Here is a 23,230-nt window from a genome sequence, read left to right as displayed (position 1 = left end):
TGAGGCCTAGGTGAGCTATAATCTGTCCTCTGATACGAACCTTGCTGAGTATTAGTCTGATTCGTGCGAGGCGGATACGCCTGCTGCAAAAGAACTTTAGTCTTTAAATCTTTCGTTTTCTTGTCTGATTTCTCTTTCTCCTCTTTATCTCTATTTTCATAATACTGGGCAGTTGCAAGTATTTGCGCAGTTGTAGAGACAGCCCACGCACTTTCAGAATCTTTTAATTTATTGCATAGTTCGGGTAACAAATTATGTACGAATTTATCGACAAACAATCTCTGTCCTCCTTCTGTGCTCATATCCTGACCACTATGATCTACAAAAGTCTCTTCGAACCTCGTGAAGAAGTCGGAGACACTTTCGTCTTTCTTCTGCCTGCATGCGGACAACTTGTCCCAATTAACACGCAATGCGGGCATCATAGTCTTCATCAAGTCGATTATTCTACCTGGAAGATCAGCAATTAGAGGTTCGGGTTTGGAACCACCTATTTGCTGACCATCTGCGGCAATGATAGCTGCCCAATTACCACCTAGGGCAACTGGATGATTCTCTTTACGTATTTTAGCCCAAATTGGCTGTGGAACTACATTACCAAATAACATGTCAATGTCCGCCAGATTCATTATGCAAGCCTCAACTGTCTGTGTTAATTCCTTATAGTATCCGGCAGGATTTTTACGCAGGTCTGGCAAGGCCTGCTTTACTGCTAGCACTTCGGCTCGCTTCCATGGAATGTGTATCCACACTCTCTGGAATTGCGCCGGAGCGGCTAAAATACCATTCGGTGCGTCAGCTTCCACAGCTTCGCGCCAAATTGGAGGAACTTCCCTCATTGGATATTGGCGATTTAGCTTCGTACTACTTTTCTCTAAGTCTCTTGGAGAGCGAAGTGATGGATCATTCCTATAACTTAAAATCAGTTCCATCGCTTCTTTTATATTTTGACCTACAATCATTCCTGCAGCAAACTCTTTTTGAACATTAATTAATTCTTCTAGGTTCGATTCAGAATCACTTCCTTCTAATTCATCACGCAACAGGGAGCACATCTCGTCAAAAACATATCGTTGCGTTGGTTCCTTCCATTGCATAAAAGTATCTAGTACATCTCTCGTGCTATATCTCCTACTCTTCGAAATCCATCTGAGAGCCGTGGAATCCAAGATTCCCCGTTCCTCATTACTTGGGAGCTGACTGCGCCTTTGCACAGAATCAGAAGTAGGAGTCTTAATTAAAGTTTTATAGAGAGGAGACAGAATGCTGGAAACAGAATCAGTAATTTTTCGACGAACAGAAAGCGGAGTCAACATACTGGCAGATGCGGAGAACACAGTAGTAGTTGGAATAGATAGCGGGACAGTAGGAGTATCGAGGAAGATAGTTTGTGGAATAGTAGGTGTAAGCGACACAGGTATAGGTAGAGAAGTCGGCAACCCAGGAAGAGGAGGTGCCGAAGGAATATTCACATTTACAGGAACTTGATTCTGAGGGGCAGGAGCAGGAATACCAGGTTGTCCAGCAACCGGCAATTGAACATTCTGTACGGGTGGAGCCACAATACCCTGTGCATACGGTGGGGGTGACTGTAACAAGTAAGACAACAGAGGATCGTTTTCGGGATCCTCTAGTATCTTAGTTGTACTCGATGGCAAGGCAGGATAGCACTTGTTGATCGCTAAATTATGCTCTCTAATGGCCACATCTACGGCCTTCTCAGATTCGTTGACTTGCAGCTGTTTAGCCGCCTGCTCTAAAGTCAACTCTTGCTCTTTCTGTTCTTTCTTCAACCTCTTAATTTCTCTCTGTTTGGATTCTTTTCGCCAGTAACGGAAAGAATCAAACATTGCCGGCCGGGCTTTCTTCCTAAACAATTTAGCTTCTAAATTGTCAAGAATTTCTGGTTCAAAACTACCATGTAGTGGCCAACTAAGGACACCATCCTTTTTAGTGTATCGGACCCATACCTCATTATAAGATATAGGACCCACACCATGCTTACAGTACAGATCATATAGGGGAGTCCCAATCGGAGGAACCAGACAAGAGTCCTCCAATCGTGAATCACTGTTGCAACCGAAACAAGACAACATACAATTTTTCCGACTTACCATTTTTCAGTCCGGAACACAGAACAGACAAAACAAGAAACAGATATGTGCACCGGAACCAAGAACTTAGGCCTACCAAAAGCAAACTGATGTATCGATACCCAAACTAAACCAAATAGATTATCGTAACCATAAAACCAGTGATAATCTTTACGAAACAAAACCAAACCAAGAACCGAAAAAAGGATTCTAACAACCCTCACGAATTAACCAGCTAGCAACCACTAAATACTTAACTGAGGCACTGAAGACGTCACCAAGGAGAAACCCGTCACGTTTCGCCGTACTAAGGACTGCACCTCGGGTCCAAGACAGGGCGACGGTCAAGGCAACGGCCCACTGCAGCCGTCCTGAACGGGAACCCTCGTGGAAGAGAACTTCGGGCCACTTTTGCGATATGCCGGGATCGATGAAGTGGGGCGCGTCCCTCAGGAATCTTCACACGAAGCTTCTCGAACTCTTCAGGCTTTTGGACCGGTACCGAATGACGTTGCCCCACGTTGGGCGCCAATTGGAGTTCTGGACTTTTTGGTTCCGTCCAGAGGTGTCAGGGAACAACACCCGAAGACCCCGGAGTTCCACCTGCCTTGGTGCACAAATAAACAGAAACATGGGCTTCTCGATGGTGGCGTCAAAGACCAAAGGTTTATTACTGCAGGGACACAGAAGTCACAGAAACCACGCAAGGGCAGTGTCTAGGAGCCTGTTCGATTTGTACAAAGAGGGTTGCTCCTTATATACTAAAAATTGGGCTTCAGGCAAATTCTTCACATGTTAGTACATTCCCAAACCTTTGTGTCCTAAACAATAAATATTTGGCGTTGCACAGGAATCATCGACAATATCTGATGTCAAAACATTACGAACGAGGGGTTCCCACTTTTCCATCATAATCTCATGTCAAGTTTTCATTCAAGACCCGGACCGCCTCATCGTAAAGTTCGTTACCTCCCCCTAATAAAGATTCAGAAAGAAAGAAACGGAGCCAGGTGTGGAAGATAGGAAAGCAGGATAAGGGATGTTTGTGGGTTGTAAATGGGCAAGGCTACCAGCTTCGGCCGCCTAATCATGATCAGGCCAACGACCACGAGAACCAGTATAGCAAGACTAGCCCCGGGCAGAGGAGGCAGCCTTTGTCGAGTCATGCAGCTACAGCGTGTTCTGTTCTAAGGTGCACGTGTCACTAGAGAGGTGAATCGCCGGCTAAGCCTACGTGTCCTTAATTGAGATGAAGTGATCAGAGGTTATTGCGTATGTGAGTGCAAGAAACACAAAATGGCTGCCATGATCTAAGATGGATGCCATGGGTAGATCAGAAATGTGTTTGTAACAGGAGTACTCTTGCTCGTAGCATAGCGAAAACACCAGGATATGCTAAATGGATCATTTGCGGTTCGCTGATACCAATATTATGTATTTCCGACAATGTTGAAAACACGGGTTCAAATTGTCACGGAACCTCACCTCCTTCCTCTTCCCCCTTTGGCCCCTACTATATTGACTTGACCCCATCTAAAACAGGCCAACAGTTCACATGTCCCCATCTAAAATTGTATCTGATGGTATGAGCAGCAGCTGGTTCTCGTAATGATTGGGGAATCCTCCTATGTAGAGACTGACTTGAGGGTAATTTGTTGCTCAGCTAATATGAAATCCAGGCTAGGCTGACAGTGCTACAGATACAGTATACAGATCTCCGAAAAGGATACTGGCTGGTACAAAGAACAGTTGTTGATAGTGCTTGGCTGCAGGAAATCAAGCTGGCTAAGGGTGTTTTGAAATACTGTTTCCATATTTCTACACATGACAAGCTGATGTGATGAGACTGAATATCCACTGTGACAGAAAGAAAAAAAATGGACAGCAAGTTTGTGCTCTGCCATAGTGCTAAGAAGCATGGTGGCTGCTCCCTTCTTGCCCCTGCAGAGGTTACTGACTTCTGCAATCAACAGCAGATATTTTCAGGTGGCATAGGCCTAAGAGGAATAGAGACTGACTGAGAAGTAACTGTTATTTGCCTGGCAACGTGAGGCTGCTTCTCTGAATGAGGGAAAGGACCATCTAATTTTTAAGAGTATACCTCCAGTTGTGCATGCCAGCAAATCTGTTCATGGATTCCTTCAAATTTAGCTGCTTGACCTCATTAGGGTCACAAGCCATCATTAAACTACCGAGTCTTTTGTCTCCACATGTATTGCTCAAATTATTTTTACCCTTTTCATACAGGAGAATAATCTCTCATTTTTGGCAGCAGTAATAGGTAATGTAAGAACCTGATTTAAAAGATCCAGTACATTATTTTCTGAAAGGTACAATTTTGCAGTTTCCAGTTCAGATTGTAGAATACTTTGGTATACTGCAGCCTCTGGATATTTGTCAAAAATTCCTAGTGCAGAGGAAAAGTCCAAAGGATTTTCAGCTTTTGGATTGAACATTCTGACAGTTGACATGAGACCCATGTTGTTTGTAAATCGAGCATCAAAATCATTTACAAATCTATCCAAAGTAGTGAAAGAAAAATTCCTCCTTTAAGCACTCAGACAGTAGAGTTTGATTTTTTGAAACATCAAAATGGCTGGCTCTTTTCTCTACAGAGCTACTGACAAAATAATCTGTCAGTTTGTTACTCAATGTATGGTGTCTCAAAGGTAGAGCTCTTGGATTGGATTTTTCTTGAATCTCAAGTCCCCACTGCTCTGCTAATTCCTTAGCCTCACTTAACAATTCGGTCCACTGACTGTCATGATAGAATTTCACTAAATCACTCCTCATTGAACTGATCAGGTCACAGGCACTATGCAAGTCAAAGTCTTTAATCTGTAGTAGTTCAGATACACTGCAAATCTTTCAGAGAATGAGTTCCATGAACTGCAATGTAAGTGAGAAACCATAGTTTTCAATGCCCTTAAGAATTAATTTGGCTTCTGAACTAGCCGCCTTGTCATGATGTTGTGATTCTATTAAATAGAGAACAACTTTAACAGACTCAAATTGTATCTGTACTTTACCAACACAGGTGTACCAGTAAAACCACCACGTTTCTGAGAGTATTTCTTGCTCCATTACAAACAGATTACTCTCTTGCTGAGCATTCATAATGAACTCATGCCTTGGTGAACTTTGTTAAAGAAAAACATCAACTGCTTGCAATGTTGAAAAGAAATGTTTTACTGGTTGTATGTTAGTTACTGTTTGCACTCACACATGGTTTAGGCGATGGGCGTGGCAGTGTATATAAATCGCTGAGATGCGATCTCTCTTATTTTTGCTTAGACACCATTAACACAGCCACTCATAATGGATCCTCCATCGTAACACTTTGCAGGGCATTTCTTCCAGTCAAGTCCAGCTTTCTGTACTGCTTCAACAACAGCTGCAGCAAGGCTGGAGCCATTACATTTCTCAATATGGTAACACCCTAGTGCATTCTCCTGAACATTCCCATCACCATCAACAAAGTGGATAATGAAACTCAACTACTCTTTATGTGAAATATCTTTGGTTTCATGAACTACCCCCTCAAATTATTTTGTCACTTTTTTGACATTACACTTATGGGCAAGCTTTTCCACCACTTGTATTGTGTCATTTTGGTAATCAGGAGAGGTTACTCCCCATATCTCCTGGGCTTTATTTCTTTTACCCTCTCATCTTGATAAGAAATCATCTCTAACAATTCAATGGTATTTCCCCTATTGTATGAATGATCAGTTTCATCCGTGGCATGGAATGCAAGCCTATGACGTCTTAAAAAACATACTACTTTAGGCAGATGCCCCACATGTTGTCTATTCTTTTCAATTTCCTGCTTTGCACCTCCTACTATCAGGGAAATAACAGACTGCTGACGGTTTATATTCTGCTGTAATCTTTTGAAGTTGGTCCAAGAAATAACTGATGATTTATGCTTCTCTGACTGTGAAAGTTTGGAGAAAGAACAGGTAAGCTGCAGTTAATATCAATGAATGCAGCATTGCCAGGTTAACATCCTCCTTTTCCGCCAGAAAAAGCACTAAAATACGTGCATGCAAAACAATAAAAAGCATCTTCAAGGATTGAATACTCTACTCAAGGATGGGTTTTGCAATCACCATTAAACCTACTGAATGCAGTTGAGGGGAATATTTGAAGTTTTTGTTGCACTGGGTTTGTATAATGATTCATTGACAAGTCGTCTGCCAAGAATTCAATGCTGGTGAGATTCTGAAGTTGATATCTGACTAGTTTCTTTGATTCGAGCTACCTCTATAATGTAACACCTCAAAAAAGAGCTAACTGTATTGCCATACAGGATGGTGAACAGTCTGCGCGGCCATCCAGGGAAGAAATCTTGTCTAAGCTGCCAATGTAAGAAAATGAATCTTCAACCTCACTGTGAAATGAACGCTCAACACTACTAGCATGTGAAGAAACATCAGTAATGTCAACAATGTTAGAACTATCATCAGCACAGGGAGATGCAGCTGCAATGGCAGCAGATGATGTTTCAGGAAGCTAATACGAATACTAGCATATGCCTTCACTTCTACACACAGAGCAGAATCAGACTATTCTTTTGTTTTCTTGCTTTCGTTAGAACCTGTAGGAGGGTCTTCGGTACTTATTTTTTAGTGAACAAATTCGATTCTTATCTTGCTTAGTATCTTTTGGGTTTTTGTATTAGGGAAATACATGTATCTTTGTTCCTCAGTCTGCTGCCGAACTCAGCAATCTCACTGCTAACATATCACATATTCAGAACAAGCATTGACATAGCCGATATGTCTCACCTTTTGGATCTTATAAGTGTTTAGTCAGAGCTATTGGCTTTGTCAGTGTATTTAAGCTATGTTGTAGAGTAGTGTGGCTGTTGTGCAGCATGTTGCAAAGTTATAATAAAAAGCGTTATAGGCATTTTTGTTACCTTATATATAATTATAGCAGAAAACATATAAATCACCATGTATTATTAGTATGGTGCAGGTCCGGAAATGGTACTCATTATCCTGAATAAACAGGAATCAAAATGATATGCATCATAGTATCAGGGCATGCAATGCAGCAGTTTAGGGAATAAGAACACATGAATCATAATGCATATATCACCATAAAAACACAGGCCATAGCGCTCTTGCGCTTCTATTATACCCTTTGCGGTACCCTATATGTCTCTGTGCGCCTCCTACACAGACTGTAGTAGTTATTGAGTCCCAAAATGATGACACAGGGCCTTCATCGAGGACTCACCAGTCATGTATCCACAAGACATAGTGCCTCAAGTGCCCCAGGGTATGGGCTATAGAGGCATGGCCACAGCACAGTGGGGGGTGGGCACAGACAATGAACATCCCGAGGGGCAAGTTAGCCACATGCACCTGCCCTCAAGTGCGCACAGCAGCTGCAGGAGTTGCAGGAATAATGGTTGGTCAGAGTGCGTGGGAGACCTCCCGTGATCTCTCCTAGTTGACCACTAAAAATACAAGGCCACCTGATGTCTCCCAAAAGGCGAGGTGCACCGCGTACTGCCTTGGGGGCCGCTCAGGGCCAAAAGGAGTTAATTGAAGGTTCACCGCTGCTGCCTCGGGCTGAAACAATAATGCAGTTGCCTTATTTGCACACCCTTATATAAATCTCCCTCGCGCTGAGGTGCGCGTCTACTTAGTATGTTACGGGGTGAGCACGCCTCACATTGGGAGGCCCAGGGACTGCCCAAGCAGCGCCGGTGGGACAGCGCACATTGCCCAACTTAGAGCATGATCAGCAACTAGCACAACCAAATGGAGGGCTTTCCCCACCCCTTGCAAAGCAGCGCGGGAACTGAATCAAGGCTTGAGCCCGCAGTCCCAAGGGAGAACAAAAGAGGTGTCACACTTCTCAGAGAGTGGTGCGGGCAGGGACTAAAAGGGAAGCAATGCGAGCAGGGCACAATTAAAGTAAAGAGATAAATTGCTCACCATGCGCTAGAGGCCAGAGAGAGAAAGAGAAGCGCGCCACTGCTTTTTTCGAGACAGGCAAATGTAAACAAGCGCATGTGGCCATGCTAATTAGAAACAGATGGCCACTGCACGCCGCTGCTCGCTCCTGCACGGCCGATGCCGCCACACGCATGAGTGTTGGAAAAGTGCAGATTAATTCCAAAAGGTAATCTCCTAGTGCTGTGCATGAGCGCTGTGCTAATGAAGGGTTAGGGCATGGCATGGTACAATGCACATAACAGTGAGGAAACATCGGACAGTGAGAAAACATTGCACCATGCAGGGCAGGAGGGAGGGGGTAGGTGCATGTACCTGGACAACTGAGGGCAGGGAGGCAGGGGGAGGGGAAGCAAGCTAACTGTTCGGAACAAGTGCAAAGGGCAGTGGAAGAACAATAGCCACACAGGGTTGGATGTGGTAGAAGGTGTATGGACGCGGACAATAGAGAGCAAGGAGGGGGGTGTTAGGGGCAGCAAGCTTGGATGGGGGGCGCACAACGGACAATGGACAATGCCATGCCAGACCCTGCTTCCACCCCCCTTACTTTACATTACAAAAACCCTAGAAATTCTATGAAAAAACCAAAGGTTAAAGTGACATTATAGTTAGGAATTGCAGGAATATTTAATTTTACATTAACAAAACCTTAGAAATTCAATGGAAAAAATAAAGATGAAAGGGATATTATAGTTGGGTGACAATGTCATATAAAACATACCATTTGAAACTAACAAAAACACTGAAATTCACCCTAAAGTAACTATTACTTGCACCCTTGCCAAGCACTTTGTTTGCCCTATTTGCATATTAAATCACTCATGACATTCATTGACTACATTTATAACATCCCATGTCACATTTGAAATTCATCATACTCCTACCTGTGACATACACCTCGTGGACTCGCAAAAATATAATACCTACTCTCTATGTAGAGTCCTATCCTAGAGGTAGAGTTGACAGTTCTGAGCTTATACATATGATGTGGATGTGCCAGGGCATTTGGAACTACTGGACAGCAATATTTGGTATACTGTGCGTGACCCACTGGGCGAAATCCAGAGAACTTTCATATTTATAGATCTGGTACTACTGATGGCTAAGCAGTGGCTGGTTATGAGATGGAAAGTTAACAAGGTGTCTGCAGTTAGTAAGCGGCGATTTGAAGTACTGACATGGGCAGAACGTATGGCTGTGCGAATTGACAAGAGAAGGGCATGGTACATCGCATGAGGGACTAGGAAACTTTACTTTTGGAATTTTACAGCAGTGGGAATGATAAAGGCAGTACTGCTCAAGATCCAAAAAGATGAGCCTGAATATATGGATGTGAAACTACACTAGAGGTGTGAATGTTTCTGGTATCACCTTTGGAAACGTGTAACCAAAGCCTTAGCCCCCCCTCCCCCCCCCACCCATTGAGGGCTCTTACGTAATATAAGGATGTTAGAAATATATCACCACATGCTTGTGATGCAGAATCATATCCTGGATAAAAGCATGGCTCGTGGCATTTGTTTGCCTAGTTGTTTACTGAACGAAAAGAAGCTTTTATCTTTTATTACAGCTTATGGAACTACCGATTGAAGGTAATCAATGTAAAGCAAAGCGTTGCACAAATGTTTTTTTTCTGAAAACCAATAAATAGATGTTTAAAAAATGCAGGAAGCAAGACTAGAAAGGCAGCACTGAAACACAGGGAAACAAATGAGAGACTGACACAACGAAAATCCCATGTGTCTTCTATGTGAACTCCCTGTATTGGGGCTAAATGCTCCTGGTGGTGCGCAAGCATGCTTGCTCCATTCGACTATGTGCTCACAATCATGCTAAACACATACATCTTGCAACAGAGGTATACGATTCCAGTTACAACAAACTGTGCAGATTTTACTGGAGAGAAGCAGTAAGCAGCCTTCTCACAAGGGATCCACTGCCATCAACTAAAACCAAAACTGGTGCTTTCTTAGAAAGTGGCTCGAACAGACAGTCACTGAGTAAAGCATTCAGAATCCCAAGTCCGCACGCACAGAAGAGACCTGTGTGGCAGCATGGCATGTTATCTTGGCTTTTAGAGCACCGTGGGTTTATGGCTGGGCAATCATTTTTGCCATGCCTGTCATTGGTAGCGCTTTCGCACCTGCTACAAGATTGATGGCCCTGTGACCCACTGCACCAGTAGCAATAGTGCACCACTATCCTAGGGTGGCTGACAATAAATAGCTTGGGGTTACACGCAAGGTGGTAGAGGTAACAATTGGTGGCTTAGAGGTCACAGTAAAAACCCCTGGCGACCCCTACTTGAAGTTCATGAGCAAAGTGTGCAACAAGTATCATGATGTTTGAGAATTCCCAAAAATGTAATTCTTTAACATGCAGAAGCGTTTCATTTACAACCGATTATGTATTTTTTACATGTAAGAGTTTTTAAACACAACCAGAGAAACATTCCTGTCCGTGCACTGATGACAATGTTATTACTGAACTAAGAGGTAACTCAATTGTGATGAAACCGTATCGACTATTTAAGTGAGACACAAGAGAGAGATTTGTATAGCAGTCATCCTGAACTCAAATATTTGAAGATGCTCTTGTAAGTGATTCTGAACAAAAAGGGGAATCTGAAATACATTATTTGCTAATCATCACACAATGTGATCAAGCAGCGAAGCAGGTATTGATCTCATATTTTCCATTTTCACACTGTGCAATTCATCCACTTACTATGTATATCTCTTTCTGTCATGAATGACTAACTAATGTTTTATCGTGGAGGATGAGATGTGAGTGGGGTGACAGGAAGAATCCATATTTTTTTTGGCATCTTTACATAGTGCACAATGTTAAAGATTTGTTTCAGTTTACTGCAATGCGCCACATTGTTCCCCAAAAAGAAACGTCACAAGTAGCAAATGCTCTTAACCGGAGTACTCTTTCACGATGAGGACATTGCTGGAAAAGGATGAGTGTATGCACGAGCAAAGCCAAAGCTGCATCCTTTTTAGGTCTCGCCTATGCAGCGGCAATGCGCTGCATAGGCAGAAAGAACTTTTGCAATCGCTTTGGCTTTTCAGCCAAAAACGTGCACGCGTTGCCTTGCCCTCAATGGCAACGCGTGCACGTGTGGCGATTCACTTGTGGGAGCGGGCAGTGCCATATGGTAGTATTATCGCTGCTGGCTCTGCTCGCTCTAGCAAGTGAAACTCTTTGACTAGCCCCCTCCTCTCGCCCCTCCCCTGCTGCCTCCTTTTAGCGCGAGGAACGCAGTTGTTTTTTAACTGGCATGACCTGCATTTTTCTGTCCGGGTTGGTACAAAAAGTAGAGAAATCGCCTAACGCCAGTATTTTTTCATCATATCCTTTCACGCTTTAAAATACCAGATAGAAACAGGAAGCACTTTAAAATGTGTAATAGAGCTGCCTTAATGATCCATGAGTAGCACAATATCTGGATTATTCTGCTCGCGGCGAATAAGTCATTCCACCTGTGAAGGTAGAGACCTTTTTGCTTGAAAGTACAAGGAGGGCCAGATTACATGGAGGTCGACGAAATGGCACACTTTTGTGCTTTTGCATTCAAGGGGAGCCGAGAATAACTCAATTCCTTAAAACGTGCAAACAGGTGTACTATTAGCAACATTACATAAGAGCCGTAATTTGTGAGTTTTGGATGCAGCTAGAATTAATAGCCGAATAAACATGTGTAAAGCACACCAGAAAATATGCAGCAAGCAGCGGGTGCATCTAGCTAGAAAACGCTGTTTGCTGTATTGGCAGCTGCTTCTGCACGGGTGTGTGTGCACCACTAAACATTTACAGGTAGACCCTTTCCATGCTCTGCAGCCTGCACGTCTCTGGGCTGCAGTTCTCGCACAGGGTTTTGCAGAATTGCAGAAGTAAAAGGCAGACACGTTATTCAAACATCCTAAAGCTCATTAGCTGCAGGCGCCGGTGTATCTCTCTGCCTCCAAGTTCAGGTTTGCTTGCAATGTTTAACAGGCAGTTAAAAACTGACTAGAAAAAGCTGCAATGATCCTTTGTGAAACATTCTAAATAGACACTTTTAAGAATTAATCTGCACCATAACATTAACAGTCACATGCCCAAATGTAAACAATAGCAAACTTACTGTGTAGTCTCCTTAGAGTGCCCACCTCCTTGAGAGAGTTTCTTCTTCAGATAAATTCCACTTGAAGAAGAACACAAAATGCACAGGAGGCGCCGGGAGTGTGATTTGAGGTTGGAGACCCTAACATGCCAGTTTATTTTGACTGAACTGAAATTTACATCATGTAATCTCGGGTACAGCCTCAAATCTCATTTTTGGGCTGAGAGACCCTCCTTTTGGAAACTGACATCCAATCAGCAGGTGAGGGAGTTTCACAGATGGTGAGATGGCAACAACAAGGCATGCTCTCAGGTGTCTGCAAGCACACACGGCAGAGGAAAAACAATTAATGCACATGTTGAACATCCAGACCAGAGAATGAATGGTTAAACTAACACAGGTCTAGGACATGCAGGCAGCACTGCTCCTGCAGTGCTAGTTAACGCCCTGTCAAAGCACTGCAGCTCCCAATTACCAGAGCTATTTTTAACATAGTAGACCATGTGAGATGAAAATATAACACTAATCCGTGCTAAAAATGAGATCATTCATTTTTTTGTTTTAAAATATTTCGAAATGTATTCATTTTACTTGGAGAGGAGCATGTGGTATAATGAGAAATTATTTGGCAGAGTTTTATCCCCTGATATGCTGGTCAATGTTTATGTGGTATAGTCTGCAAAGTGCACGTTTTTTAAAATAAATTGATCCCCACTGATATTTATTTATTTAGAACAAGCATTTGCAATGCAATAGGTCTCGCATTAGCAAAGTTTGAAGTTGTTGGTATTGTAATGGCATTGTTTTTTATATATTTGTTTTTAAAAGCATCCATGGTGCATTATTTCTTATAGTTTTAGGTAGCACTATGTTCCAACGTTTTAGACGTCTCAGCGCTAAAAGTACCAGCTGTTACAGAAAACGGCACGTTGCTTTAGTAACTGGGCTTTAATAACGTAATGAATAAACGTGTGTATTGTGGAAAAAAAGGCTGCCACTGGAAATAACAATGCCTTTTATTTTTGTTTTCTTTTTAAAAACATAAATAAAAGGCATTGTAATTTACAATGCCAATAGCTTAAATTCTAGTTGCTGCGAGATCTATTGCATTGCAAATGCTTGTTTACAGTGTGTAGCTACACATATAGCATTGTTGACCATAAAGACCTAATCATTTGATACAATTTATTGGCAGGTCCATTGAAGAGATTTTCATTACCCTTTACCCCCTTTAAGCGTTGGAAACCTTTGCTGCAACTAGGGCCAATGTGAGACTGATTGCTGTTGGTGGTTGTCTCATCTTGCCATAGCCAAGAGCCAACCCTGGTTATTGGCCATCATCTGGCTTATTTGTCAGGGGCTGCAGGAGATTGACGTTGTTGATGTCTGTTCCTAAGAGCACCAGTGTTGGCCCATGAATTGAGACCCCTTTCTACAGACCTCCTTTAGCTGTTGTCAGCCTCACGCACTTTTGGTAAAGTGAGGGAGTGGATCAACTGGACACGGAGGGGGAGCAAATTGTCATTTCACAAAAAACGACTGCCCCTGTCCAGCAAGAGTTTCACTCTTTGATATTGAGGATCAGCCGAAGAAAAAGTATTATGCATTTCGCACCCCTGTGCAGTGCCCTTCCAGTAGTGATGGTTAACTATGGGAGCTGTAACTGAGACCATGCAAACACCAATCAAGCCTCCATAAAGACATACCCTTAGTGTCTGAACTAATAATACGTCATCTTCTTGGTTACTACTTACTTGCAAAAGTAAGCGTCAACGCTCTGATCATGCATTATAACAACATGACTAGTCCGCATATGAGAGAGTTTGATAGTGGAGGAACAGCACATTTGCAAGCACTGCAATGGCCAGCCCAGCAGAGGCAAAATCTTAGGTCCCTGACTCCTTCCAGAATTGGATGAACCAGATCGGTTTCCCCTAATCCTGGTAGGAAGCGTGTATCTGGTCTGAAAAGTGGACACGGTCAGACACTGCATATCTTTCCCTATTCTTGCATCACACAGTCTACTTCAGCCGGTATGGGCCCTGGCTCTGCAAAAGCCCTGAGCTCATCAAACCTCTACCCAATGAATAGAGATTCCGAACTGATTTACTGCAGGACAGTTTCAGGTCACTTTAGAACTTCAGTTTTCCATTTCAAATTTGTTGGCTGCTGGCTGCAGACATGTTGAATGGGCTATTATCACAGAGAACTTTACTCTTTGTTTTCGGGCCCTAGTGCTGTCACATTATTGCACATTCAAGAACACGACCTAAGAACTATTCTGAACCAAGTAATTTAAAATCCTCTTTTCCGTATTGAAGCCTTCCAGCTCAAACTAGCTAAAGAAGTCTATGGCATATGCTCAGAGGAAACAGTAAGTCTGCCCTGTGAAACACGCATTAACTGGTCGTACTGACAGTGACCCATACAAGGACACAGGTGCACTGCACAGGAAGAACTCAAATAGGGCTGTGATGCCCTTTATATAGACTTGCATGGCATTGCGACAAAGGGGTGGATTAACAAGGAATAGGGTACATACTGTACTGTCATGTCTGAACCCATACTATGCCTGAATAGGAGTGCCGGGGGAGGGATACTGGGAGGGGGGGGGGCTTTGGAGGGTAGAGTTGGGAATAGTGTAACAGGTTGAAAATAGGAAAAGGTAATATGAGCGAGAACGGTAAAACTGATGTATTACAATGGGATGTAAGACAAGTGACTGCATGTACTGTAACGATTGTGCAATTTTACTATCCTGCAAATAAACAGTTTATAAAAAAAAAAAAAAAACTGGTCGTACTGATAATGTTTTGAAGAATGGATCTATCCCCTTGTTTCTGCTCTCTAACGGAACACCGTTATTTACAGTCAAGAAAAGTTAGTTTTCAGAACTACACTGTGCAAGAAAGAATAGGCAAGTAATCTCTACAATATGAATTAAAATTTCAAGATTTGGGTTGTTCACTGTACTTTCATATTCATAGAGAAACAGGGACTTTCCTAGTGGAATTTTTTTTCAGATCCTTTTCAACATTGTGATCCCCTGTTAGACCGTTGCATGGCTAAACACTTATAAGGTCCCAATGGCGGGACCTATTGGCTATGCCAATGCTTGTTTTGTGTTGTAGTTAACCTCTTCCTAATGCTGCAAATATTCCTACAACCATTAGATTAATGCTTACGGCACAGAAACGTAGTACTCTGGCCTCTAGTTCAAATAAAGAATGATGTTTGGAGTGTGTGGTAGCCTGTAGCCAATTTCAACTAATGTTGCTACCCTAGGCAAAGAAACGGTGTTGTCCAAAACTTCTGTATTTAGGCACAGTTTTCATGTGGCCCTACGCTCTGTTTTGAACTGCAGCCTTACTCTTTTCCTTTCTGTTTTGGGCTACTTACCTCCCTCACTTTTGTTTCACCTTCTTCCTCCAGTCCACTACACTTCCCTTTCCTGACAACACCTTTTAAACTTACACTTATTCCCACCCCTGACCCTCTCTTCCTTGCTGGGGATGTTATTCGTCTGGTCCATGCATTGTTTCTTTCACTCTGTGGCAATTGTCACTTGCACAAAAATTTGTAGCTAATTTATCAACAAAGAGTGTAAAAAAGACATGAGGTCTCTTGCATCTCAATGTAAAGAAAAGAAAGACTTGATTGGTTAAGGTTTGATATTGTAAGACCATTAAACAAATAGTACAGGTATGTATATGTTATAGAAGTATGTGAAACTATATATCTTCAATTATGCAATGTGGAATACAAGAACGAGCAATATAGTGTGAACAATGTTATTTCTTTTGCAGGCCTTGCACTCCTTTCATCTCTTAGCAGAGGGGTACCGACACTGCAGCAAACAAACTGAGGCAGGTCTCCTGACATGTAGCGCATCTGTAAAACAAGCCTCAAGTATATCCAGGGGTTGAAGAGAACCCTAGTCTCAATATCAGGTGCAGAGGCGACAGACTGGTGGTATTCAAGAACAGATAGTACAAGAATGCTCCAGTTTTTCTGTTCTGTGATTCCTCACAGAACAACACAAAGTCTTTCTTTTCATATATTGCCATTTTTTTTTAATTTGAATTGATTGATTGTTCCCAAAGTCATTCTCATGGGGTCACAGTTTAGTTACCTTTCAAAAGGTGACTTGGTGGCCAGGGTAATGTTTAGGGGCAGTGCTGCTTCCACAAACATTCAGACAGACTAACCTTGACAGCCTAGACAAGACTCAGAACACACCCATCATTCACTCATTCATCCACCTTTCCCTTCAATTCCTGTGGTTAAATCAATTGTACAAAGAAATCCACAGTAGCTTTCTTGAGATAGGATACCCTAATACCACAACAGGATACACGGAGGAGTAGGGACTCCAACCCCACTTTTTACCCAATAAAGTACTCTCCCTTTCGTGATCTACTTATAGTATCCGAATTAATGAATATATTTCTATCAGTGTTTATAGCATTAATTTATGTCACAAATGTATTAAGAATTATATTTATCACCTTTGTGTCTTACAAATGACATATAACTTCTATAAATTGTGTTAAATCCATGCATTGTCTCGAATGGTTTTACATATACGATAGATAAACCTTCTGATAAAAAGTATTTAATAGTCGGAATGTACAGAGTAAATTAAAAGAGGTTGTTGGAATGATTTGATTGCAGGCCCACTTTCAGATTGTTGAAATGGTTTCATTGCCGTCCCCCTTTCAGAGACACAAAGAAGTGATGTAAAACTTGTTAATGCCACACAAACGCGAATAGATGTTTTGCTTATGAAGGCAAATGCGCTTGAGGCCACTCAGGAAATTGATTCTACAACTGTAAGCCTGCTGTACAGTGCAAGGAGCGCCTGGTAAAGGGCTCCTAATTTGGAATTTTAATTGAATGTTACATTGAGGGCTAATGCGCCTTTTTAACATTTAAAATCACGTACACGGTAGAGCACCTGGTAAAGGCCTCCTAATTTGGAATTTTACCTGAAAGTTACACTGAAAGCTAATGCACCTTTTTAACTTTTAAAATCACGTACATGGTAGAGCACTTCTCATCCTACCTGTACCCGCTGCTCTTTTGCTCGCTGTTGGGTGCCTCCCTGGTTCACCGTAGATCGTTTCGTTTGCATGGAGGGAGCGGACACCTGCCACAAATAACTTAGAGTCTACACCAGTTTGGGGAGGTTAGCTGTTCAGCTGCCTCCATAAAAACTCATGCAGGGCACGACGCATGCAGCGGGCGCGCCGCTGTTGCACCGAAGGCACGCCTAAGGCAAGCCCGTCTGCGCCCACCGCCCCTGAACATCGCCAGGAGCCAGAACCCCTGCCGGTTTGCCCTCAGAGCAAACTAATAAGGCAATCCCTCATAAATACTCAAGCCAAGAGTTAGAACGAATCAGAGATATTTATCTCTCTCGTATACCAACATACAGAGTCTGTACCCCAGCAATTATCTCAGAGATATCTTTCTCATGTAGGACCTGCAGATATCAGAGCGCAGCCCCTTCATGGCCCCCAACCAATATAACCATGGCAACCTCGCTCGATCAGGATATCAGGCCACCCCAGGTTAACAGTGAACAGAAAGGCCCCTCACAACCTATACTTCAAAGAAACAGAAGCTGGAATTGCTTTCTGGCCACATCAGATCCCCACCCAAACATGCAACAAATATTTGGGATCTGTTATCTTCCACTCTCCCTCATATCAGATTTCTGACTGAAACCTAAACCAAGCCTTGCTCCAACCCTGATATTGTGGTCGCGCTTCCTGAGGGTTACCATATTCAAAGACTGGATAGACCTCACAAGATGGGAGGAGTATCAGCTACCATACACAAAGACCCTATTAAGATCTACATTATTGTTCAATAATGCAGTGACACAATAGAGACCTTAATTTCCAGAGCTGACCTACATCCTCAACTCAGCTGGAAAGGTGCTCTTGTATACCGCCCCCCATGACTCCGCTCTAATTTTTCCTCTCAACTAATGGAGCTAATATTCCCCCATTTTATCTCAACTAGGAATTTCCTATTACTGGTAGATTTTAATGTGCACGGTGAAAACCTTGCAAACAGAGAAGCTTTCACACTACTGACAGATCTATCCACACTTGAATTAACTAAAATAAATAATGAATCCACCCACCTGGCTGGGCACACGTTATATTTAATTCTAACAAACTCCCCCAATACTAGTTATGTAGCCACTGGTCCCCTGACATGGTCAGATCACTCTCTGATCGACTTCCAAATCTGCGTCCCGAATAAAACACAGTCCCCAAAACATATCCCGCTAGGAGATAATGACAATTGCATAAACTCACTCTCACAAAGTTCCATGAAGCGTTCACACCTCCCCAGAACTCGGAATCTGACAGCACAGAGAAACGTCAATCTTCCTTAACAGCTAGTATGTTATACACCATGACCACCTAGCCCCGCTGAAACTGCATCCAATTTCCTCCAAACGTCTCCAGACTCCATGGTATTCCCCCAATCTCAGAACCGAAAAAAAGCCATTGTAAAAAACTAGAATGGCTGTGGCGCCTCTCCCATAACCCACTAGATAAAAAACGATGTAAGTATACACTAGCAACATACCACAAAAACATGAAATCTGCTAGAAAATCACACATTTCACTCCAAATCAAAAAAGCTGAAAATTCCCCGTGCACACTTTGCCAGGTCCTAAAATTATTCCCCAATCCTAGGGCATGTAACACCGAAGAAGCCCTTTCTCAAACTCTATGCGACAACATTGCAAACCACCTCTCTCAGAAAATAAAAAACATATATCAAAGATCACCTCAGCCACTTGCCCCTAGTTAGGCCCTAGCATAGACCCTCCCATGATCACACCCGACGCCTTAACTTTAGAAAGCTTTCCAGCTCTTAAGACTATCGAAGTGGATGTTCTGCTAAGAACAGTCAAATCAGGGTCTCCTCTTGATCCTATACCTGCCAAGACCTCTGGCATGTTATCTTAGACACGTGCTGCTCCCATCTGCTCAATCCTTAATAGATCCGTGGAGGAAGGCAGCCTCCCCCTTGAGTGGAAAGCGGCTCAGATCATCCCCATCAGAAAGAACCCTAAAATCGCCCGGACGATATTACTTACTATTGTCCCATCTCTCTGCTTCCTTTACACAGCAAACTCTTAGAGAAGCACATAAACAAGCACTTATCCGAGTTTGTTGAATCCTCTAATCGCCTAGACCACTCACAATCCGGATTTCGACCAAGGCACAGCATAGAGTAGGCACTGGTGGAAGTCACTGATAACATTCGAAAGCTAGCGAAAAATGGTCGGGCAGTTCTCTTGGTGCTACTTGACCTGTCTGCAGCTTTCGATACCATCTCCCACCAGATCCTGCTCAAATGACTTGAGGACTTAGGAATCCAGGGTAAGGCCTTGAAATGGTTTACCAATTTCCTAACCGATAGAACAACAACGATCAATCTAGGTTCTTTTCGCTCACAGACCACCAAAGTCACCAAGGGGGTACCGGAGGGCTCTTGCTTGAGCCCCATATTGTCTAACATCTATGTTACCCCCTTGGCTGGCCTACTGAGGAAACTAGGCTTCATTACGTCAAATGAAAAGAGAATTGGACTCAGCTTCTATCTTTTGTTGCATATTGATTTTGAAGTTCATTAGATTAAGCCTCTTATGTCAAATGAATTATATACTTAAACTCAGCTCTGTATTGATTTTTATGTACCTATATACTTTGATATTGAGGTGTGTTTATATTCAATTATTTTTGGCATTATAATAAATCCACAAAGCTGAAATTCGGAGTCTATGGTCCTTTAAACAATGTCTAATTGAAAGTATAATCTTGAATTGTTTTACTTCCCTCCACACTTTTTAGCAGGCAATAAAAGGCCATCTGCCTTGAACTTATTAGGGAAGGTAAGGAGCAAACTTAGCGTTACCACTATCTAAAAACTTTAGAACAGTTGTACTCCCAGCTTCCCAGCTGACAATATACCCCTCAATTCATCAGCACATATCACATGCCTGGAATGATTAGGGTACAAGGTGATGCCAAGATCCTTTTGTTCTACTATCCCAATAAGCATGCCTGTCCCTCGCCATACATACTGCAGAATCAAGGTTGTGTCTGTTAATTTGTTGTCAAATGCTCCATCTACTTTTAAAGTGCAAACATTTCGGCTTCAGATTTCCTCAATACCATATCCAGAAATCAATGTAAATTCTTCTCTCCTATAAACTCTTAGTGGCACAGAATCTGCATTACACAAATGTCATCATCTCCCACAGTAACTCACAATATGACACATTTACCCATCTACCCTTCAAGGCCTAAACCTAACCCAAATCTCCTTGCCTTTCAATTATTTCCTTCTCCTCATCTGTCAACAGTGTGCTCACACCCTTATTTTCATTATACCCCTCCTTATACCCTCCTTATACACTCGAGCAAAATGCTTCTTCGTGTTGTGTTGAAGACCTACAATTTACCATCCTGAGCACGTATGATGCTGGAATAAAGTGGCCTAAATATTGTTTACAAAAATATCTGCCTCTTTGGAGTTAAGAATAGAAACCCTATTCCTAATGGAGAGAGATTTTTATCAACACAATGAGGGCATACTAATATCTTTGCTCTAGATATTCTGACATACAACCTCTGAACAGCTCGTAGCACTGCCCTCATGAAACTTGCTTACACATTATGAATAGAAATTGCTCTTTTCTTCCCTGTCAGACTATTCCTTCCCTCCGAAATGGTTTTCTACCTATATGAAATGTTTACAATTTTGCCTAAACCTCCTTTTCTATTGGCAAAAATGTTCTGCTTATTTCTGAAATCATTTTAATCTACCTTTTATTATTTACAGCCTCTTCCAGCCTAAAATGATCAGTGAAGCATGCTTGTCCCTGCACTCACTAACCATTGGTATCTTATCATCTAATTGGTAAACATGCCATAGTTAAAATTGGTTGAAAGGTCCTTATTGTTGTCATAAAAGGTTCAACATGATCTCCAACTAGCTCCAAACTATTGTATTTTTTTTATTTCGAGTGACCTTTAAACCCTTAGCTGCAGCGGCTATTCCGCCGCAGCGCTAGGGGGGGGGCCGTGCGGCGCTCCCGTACTCATGACAGAACCTCTCCGTCACGAGCCTCGGGTGGGCTTGCTTGTGACGGAGCGGGTCCGTCACGGCTTCGCCCGCTTAATAGAACGCGCCGCGCAGGCGCAGCGAGCAGGCCGTGACGGAACCGCTCCGTCACCAGCACAGCCCACCCGAGGCTCGTGACATAGCGGTTCCGTCACGAGCACGGAACAGGTTAAATTCCAATTCAACCGGTAACAGCAGTTATTTGCCCCATCATTACTAGGAGTTCTTTACTTTCAGCTGGGTACGAGCCTGCCATAAAAAGAGGATTACCAGAGGATTCCAACCAAGGATTACAGATCCCACACCAATTGCCCATTTCTTAATGGATCCTCTTGGTTCAACTTTCCCACCCTCATGTTTCCTGTACCCAATGGTATCAGTTACTCTGTGGGTGGGGAAATCTTTCACATTTCCTGTGCCACAACTGGGCTGTTGCGTCCTTCTGGACCTAGACTATGTTTAGGCAAGGCAACTATTCTCTTTTCACTCACAACTTAGCCTCCAAGCACCTCTAAATGATATTCAAAACCATTCTTCCACGGTTCCCCATGTAGAGGAGGAGAGCCAAGCACAGCCCAGAATGGAGGAGGTAGTGTGACTCTTTCCATAACTTTTCACATGCTCTGGGGTTCATCCAGTTGTTGCCTGTTATATTAAATCAATACCACAAACTGTACAGTACTAAAATACACATCCACAGTATGAATTCGAGAAATGGGCCCTCCTTCCTGTATTACACAAACCTTTATTTGGATACGCTCAAATTATGTTCAAATGTGTAGCAAAATCAATCAAGCTTATCATTATTCATTGTTTAATTGCATCTGTTAGTATTTTGAATTGTATTGTATTTGCTATTTTTTTCCATTTTGAGGTTTTTCTTTCCCTTAATATACTGTTTAACAAGTTGACTGTTCTGCTTTTTTTTCTTCGTCTTATGTATTCAAATCCATACTATGGCCCTCACTGTTTTTTATGCGCATTACTTGGGCGCATAACACAATTCCCAACAAATACACAGCCAGCTGTTCTCTCAATGTCTCTGAAGAAGGACATGAACTAGCCAGTAGCGACCGGCATGGCACGCAGGTGGGGGTCGCCAGGGGCAGGGAGTCACGTGGGGAGGGCCTGTGGGGTAGGGTTGGTGGTGGGGGGGGGCTGGGGTCAATAATAAAAAAAATTAAAAATGAAAACCTACCTTTCCACGGGCCTGGGTCCTGCGCCTTCATTGCTCCTGCTCTCTTGCCTCCAACAGGAACAGGAAGCCTCCCTCTCCTCCACTAAGCCTAACACAACGCTCCAATGGAGTGTTGTGATTGGTTGGGACGCAGCCTAGCCATGGGCTGTAAGGGATGGCATGTTCTCCATGTAGGGTGCAATGCAGCCTGCATGAAGCAGTGCAGAGAGCTCCTGACTGGTTGGGCGACCCGAGAGGGCCAACCAAACAGTCTATGCGCACTCAGGAGTGGGCAAACCACTCTTGCCCGGGCAGCTACACCCACCCAGTCGCTCACAATGTGCAAAGAAACATAAAATGGTAATAACCAAAAGTTATTACCATTCATGTTTGGCTTTCTCACACTGCGAGAAAGCAGTGGGGCGACAATCCTCCCCCGTAATGAAGGAGACATCCCTGGAACTAGCTAGCCTGTATAGTTTGGTAACAAATCCTGTGAAGATGGCAAATTAGTGAAGTAGACAATTTCCTACCAGAGTTGTTTTCCCATACAAGTAGCTGGTCTTTTCCCTAAAAAACTGTTATCTTCCTCTGAGTACTGTTTGCACCAGATCCATCCTGCTTATCCAGGGCCATATGTATGAAGATTCCGATTTGCGATTCTGAATCTGCGATTTTTATCGAATCGCAGATTCTGAATCGCAAATCGGAATGTATC

General features: G+C 42.9%; 1 pseudogene; it reads right to left on the bottom strand.

Annotated features, from left to right (window-relative positions):
* Window positions 1–4,610: 4,610 nt before the first annotated feature.
* LOC147724593 (zinc finger MYM-type protein 1-like) lies at window positions 4,611–22,564 on the bottom strand (annotated as a pseudogene).
* Between the last annotated feature and the right edge of the window lie 666 nt (window positions 22,565–23,230).

This window comes from Lissotriton vulgaris, chromosome 4_1 (assembly GCF_964263255.1).
Source record: "Lissotriton vulgaris chromosome 4_1, aLisVul1.2, whole genome shotgun sequence".
Classification (NCBI taxonomy): Eukaryota; Metazoa; Chordata; class Amphibia; order Caudata; family Salamandridae; genus Lissotriton; species Lissotriton vulgaris.
The sequence above is the reverse complement of the archived record's forward strand: the minus strand, read 5'-3'. Positions and strand labels throughout refer to the sequence as shown.